Here is a 6,344-nt window from a genome sequence, read left to right on the forward strand (position 1 = left end):
GCATTCAATATATAATAATATAGTATATAACAACCAACATGTAAACAGCACAACACATGTTGATTAAGTAACGCAAGTTGATACAAGCACTGCAAAACACCATACAGTAACGTAAATAGAACACTTGTGCAAAAAGTAACATCACAAAGTTTCCATTCATTAATAATAAGTTTCATACATCATGATAGATTCGTACAATACATAAGTGAAATATGAAACTATAACTAGATTACATCATGAAATCTAATACAAAAGGTCCTACGGTGAAGGTGGGTGTAGGATGTCTAAAACCTGAGCCAACTGCTCCTCGAGCTCAGTAACCCGAGCTCGGAGGATTCCCACCTCCCTTTTCAATTCCTCGACAGTAGGAGATGGTGGGGCAGGTGGTGCGGGTGGTGCGGGTGGTGCCGGTAGTGCGGGTGGTGCAAATCGCACGAAACGGGGTGCAGACGTTCCGGCTCTAGAAATAGTCAGTACGTAACGGGGAACCTTACGTATCTGTGGGTCGGCAGGGTACGGCACAAGCCGTTTACGGGCTGTAACCCTACGATGCTGACCAAATGCGTCAGTGAAAGCACGGCCTCCGTTGATCCCCGGAATGATGGTACCGTCGAAGCGATACCGCTTCTTCGGCGGGGTGGAGGATGGCTGAATAGGTATATCAGCAGGGTCCTCATCATCACTGGAGTCATCTGAGGAAGAGTCATCTGATGAAGAATCGGCGGATGAGGAGTCATCCGAATCATGTGGTGGTGGCACTGGTGGCTGAACTGGCCATCCGTGGGCGGCCATCATCTGTCTGTATCTGAATGGCGGAATTGGCACTAAACGTCCATTAGGAGCGCGTCGGCACGGCATGCGCATATGGTTACGGAATGGCCCTTCCCAGAACTCCGCAGGAATCATAACACCACCGATGCGGGGCTGTGGCTCCGAGGGTCGAGGAGCAGACGGAGCTGGAATCTCCGTAGGGTCCACGTGTCCGTCAATAGCAGCCACTGGTGCCGGCGCACTACTACTAGCTCCGAAAGACGAAGCGCCGGGGTCACTGGTGCGTATCGGGATCGGTGTGTCGGCAGCAGCAGCAGGTGGGGTGGCTGACGAGTCTAAACTGCCCAAAATGATAGCAGGTGGAACATCCGACATCTGAACAAGGAAAAATAAATTTTCCATGTCAGTAAGTCATAAAGCAAGCACGTATTAGGCCAACAGTTTAAATCATGTATAACAATAAGTAGCATGGCAATTATAACGAATCGTACAGAAGTAGCATGCAATCGAAAGCAAGTAATATCATACAGTAGTGAAATCATGTAGTAGCATACGGCATGTAGCAGTAACAGTAAGCAGCAGCATGTAATAAGTTCAGCAGAAACACGTAAACTAGCAAGTTGTAGATTAGTCCTATTAGTGAATCCTACTCGGGTCGGTCTTAGACTCACTAATGCAACCGAATTCCCTACAACCAATGCTCTGATACCAAATGTGATGCCCCGTACAAAACCATCGTGTACGAATCATCAACAACAGGATCATTACAAGGTTAAGTACTATATGCTGTAATAAAAGAAGTTGCATTCACGATAAAAAGGTGACGTCATAACCGACATCAAATGTTTTACACCAACAGTATGCTTCTACGAATAGCAAGCATGAATAAATGTATGTGACCCTTGGGTCGTTACAAAACATAGTTTCAAAAGTATAAAAGTTTGAATGCAAGATAAACAGTTCATGCGGTGATAACACTAGAGCAGCGGGTGTCTACGGCAAGACTAGCACGACAGCGGAAGCAAATAACCTTAAGCACCTGAGAAAAAAATGCTTAAAAATGTCAACACAAAGGTTGGTGAGCTATAGTTTAAGTATAACAGTAATGTAAGGTAGGCCACGAGATTTCAATGCTACAAAGAGCGTTTCAAAACAGTATGATAAAGTATATGTTAACCGTGGTCACTTGGTAACTAACTTAACGTTTATACCCCCTGAAAGCACACTTGGCAAGTGCGTATATTTACGAAGTATTAAACACTCATTAAATGCTAGCACTACTAGCCCGAGTGGGGATGTCAAACCCTATGGATCCATATCTAAGATTCGCGTTCACGGTTCAAAAACCAATGACTAAACGTTACCGAGCTAAAGGGAATGTTTCTGCCATTATATAACCCACACATATATAAAGTTTAAGTAGTCGTGCCTAGTATGTAAAACATAAAATCCGCATGTATTCTCAGTTCCCAAAATAAGTTAAAGTAAAAAGGGAAAGCTATAACTCACAATGATAAAGTAGCGGTAAAGTATGACTCGGAAAGTAAGCAAGTAATGAAGGTTGTCCAAACGGGTCCTCAACCTAAGTTAAATAGTACTAAGTCAGTAAATCATTCGAATAGGTTTAAAAGTATGTAAATAAGGTCTTAAGGGTCATCATCATTCATCATCAAACAAAAGGCGTAAAGTAAATTTCGTTCATGAAAGTAGTTTAAAACAAAGGCTGACTTCGATCAGTCACCACAGCCTCTACCCTTACTGACTTAAGGTGAGACCAGTGGCCATGGCTCCGTATATGAGTCCTTTAAGTGTGGTAAAATGTACAGAAGCAAACTCATCTTCGTTTGACCGTGGCGACGGTCTAAGTGCGAGTAGGTCAGAAATTTCTGCACAACGTTAAAAGGACATAGTGACGATCGGAGGGCCATAAATCCTAAACCGTAACTCGGATTAAGACAAGTCCTATATGAAAAGTTATCTACTCGAAAAGATCTATCTGAAAATAAAGGTTACAGTAGCCCAGGTGTACTGGTCAGTTACAGAAACCAGAAAACAGTAGGCAGAAGACAGAAAACAGAAAAATAGTGGGTTCCGGTGGTCTTGGTGCTTGATGTTCATCATGGTTCTCATCCTTGATGCATATAGCTTCAAGTGTACAACTCATTGATGTGTTTACCTCATATTGACCAAGTTTTGACCATCATAACCTTTGTGTAAGTCTAAGACATGAACCACACCTCACTTAAGAGTTGTATGTAGTTTGATGAACCAAAGTTACATCAAAGTCTTAGGCTTGTCACATACATGAACTATAAAGTAATATTTAGCAAGTTTGACTTATCAAGACACTAGTGTAAGTCTAAGATGTATATCACAACTCACTTAAGAGTTGTATAAAGTTTGATGAACCAAAGTTGCATCAAAGTCTTAGATTTAACACCTACATGAGTTATAAAAGTAATATTAAGTTATGAACTTGAAAGTAGACTTATGTAAACAAGATCTTGAGTTGTAGAACATAGTTCTTAGTTTGATCTTGAAGATCTTAGACCCAAAAGTCTAGATCAACCATAAGTGTACAAAGTTATAATTAAAAAGTTTCATTTACATGTTCTTAAACTAGTAAAGTTAACTTTTAGTTCAAGAGAAATGAGATCAAGACTAACTTGTAGTACTTGACCAACAACAACCAAAATCATAAAATTAAAGTGCATAAAATGAAGACATAAACTAAATGAACAAGTTAATAAGTCATGGTTGTTCATACTTTAAAGATTCAAACCAAAGTTTGATCTTTAAGAAAGTAAACTTTAAAGTTTACTAACATGAATTACAAGTATGATTTACAACACATGAACCTTAAATCTTTTGAAACAATAAATGTAGAATCATAAACTAGTAAGTTTATGTTCTTGTGTTCTTGAAAATACAAGATATTATGAAGAATCAAACTAAAGAGTTGATTCTTGAAACTAGTAAGTAAGTAACAAATAACTACAACTAACAATTACAAGTCATTAAACAACAAAGAACAAAAGATGATGATGATGAGAGTGTAGCCAAGGGCTACGGTTTTGTTAAAGAAAAGAAGAAGAAGAACAAGTTCAAGTTGCTTACAAGATGAGAGAAAAAGTGAGAAAGAAAGTTTCAAGTTTGAGAGTGTTTTTGAGAATGAGAGAATATGAGTAAACAAGTAATGAAAAAAAAAAGATTTTTGAATCCCTTTGTGCCCATCTAGGCCACGGATTTCAGCAGAAAAAAAGGGGGGAAGGGTAATGTTTAATGGTTCTTCATGTGTTAAAGCTTAAAAGTTGGATAATGAGGATGCATGCATGGGGATTATATGTTAACTAGATTCCAAGGTGACTTAACTAACTAGTTACACTTACAAGTACTACTTACATGTCTAAGTGGGCTAGTTAATCCATATAAATGGGTAGGGTGGGCTTATAAGCACATGTTCAAGAGTCCACAACATTAATCAAAGCCCAAGTTCAATTAATTAACTAATTAAACCAATTAAAGCCCAAGTAACTAACTAATAGTCTTAGTTAATTAAAATGATTAATAAAACTAATCATGAATGTAAATAATATCTGAAAATATTATTCGTGTAAGTTTCGGGTGTCACAAAGACGTTTCGGGCAATTAAAGTCAAGTACGGTGTATCATGGCAACAAGTAAATGTAATAACATACATTCGTTTAATCACACGTATTAATAATAATAATTATTAATAAATAAACGTTGGAAAATCCAGGGTCGTTACAAATGGTGTTACGAACGGGTTCGCCGGTAAGTGCCTCATGTTCTTCACCAAGAGGGCAATGTGGTGGATGGAAGAGATCACCTTCTTCTTGTCCCCAATGATTAAGTATATATATATATATATATATATATATATATATATATATATATATATATATATATATATATATATATATATATATATATATATATATATATCAATTCATCCAAAATAGATGATGGCTAATTGGTTGATCCATTCCGGTCACACTGCTTTCGGAGCTCGAGTGAAATTCCATATCGGAATTCGAGGGACTTGAACTAGTGGAAAGTTCCATTTCGTACGATTGAATAAAGGATTTTTCAATATGAAATGATTTTCGGCTATCGGATGGTATTCTAATTACATAGAATATCTATATATATAGAGCAAAAGATTTCATAGATTACGGAGGAATTTACGGAATATGTTAGGCAAAGTTTACAGTAACAGATACGCTAAGATATGAATTAGCATATACACTAAAATATGAACTTTGTCTATACACTATTTATGCAATCAATGCAGTAAGATGTGTCTAGACTAAAAATGATAAGCATGTAATTTTCTAAGGGTGATAAGCAGATGATTTTCGACTAGAAATGATAAGCAAAACTTTTGACATGCAGTTAAGGTCGAAGTCCAGACTCACTAATGCATCTTAATAACTATCAGTTAGACTCACTAATGCAAGACATGGTTCACTAAGACCACCGCTCTGATACCAACTGAAACAACCCGTCCATATTACTATAAATGCAGTACGTTCTCATTGGTCCCATAGCGAGGTATTTGACCTCTATATGATACATTTTAGAAAATATTGCATTCGTTTCATAAAAAGCACATCATTATTATACATAATGCATGTTTTAAACAAGTGGGCGATTATTTAAGAAATAATCCACAAAATACATCGGTTTCCAAATACTACACACGTGACGTAACAGTCGAATATAATACATGACAAAGGTTTTATTGAATGCAACACTTTATTTAAATAAAAGTATGAGACTCCATGCACAGCTTGCTCAGATAATGCAACAGCGGAAGACTTTCTTAAGGACCTGAGAATAAACATGCGTAAACAGTCAACACAAAGCTTGGTGAGATATATAGGTTTATCATCGATATAAATATAGACCACACGATTTCATAGTTATAAATATAGGTACACTCGCAAGTGTATAAAAGTATTCTATAAGTTGTTGAGCGCTTCGGTAACCATACTTAACCATTAATGTGGCATATTCCCTTTATTATGAAATCTCCCTACACTGTACCAAGTGTAGTAAAAACGAAGTACTATGCAACCGTTTACGATACTAGAGCGACTAGCCCGGTTGTGGTTGTAAAACCCGATAGATCTATCAATAGGATTCGCGTATACATGTTCTTACAATATGTAAATATTAGTTACCAAGCTATTAGGGAAGATATGCAAAGTGGTACAACTCAACGTAGAATATATTTTAAGTACTTGTGTCTATGGCGTAAAACATAAAATGCATGTATTCTCATCCCAAAATATTTGTAGAGTTTAAAAATGGGACTATATACTCACAGTAGTAAAAGTACATTAATAATAAGTTTTCAACTTATTAAAATTAAGACCGTCGTCCTTAGATTCACGAACCTATAACAATAATAACGATTCAGATAATAATGCGACATATGAATAAAATAAAGCAAGTTCATAGAATACTTATATAATAATTTTTAACATTTTATGTTAGTAGTCCATTGTGAGTAGTCCTTTGTTAGTAGTCCAAAATAGTCCGAAAAG

The sequence above is a fragment of the Rutidosis leptorrhynchoides genome, chromosome 5, assembly GCF_046630445.1.
Source record: "Rutidosis leptorrhynchoides isolate AG116_Rl617_1_P2 chromosome 5, CSIRO_AGI_Rlap_v1, whole genome shotgun sequence".
Classification (NCBI taxonomy): Eukaryota; Viridiplantae; Streptophyta; class Magnoliopsida; order Asterales; family Asteraceae; genus Rutidosis; species Rutidosis leptorrhynchoides.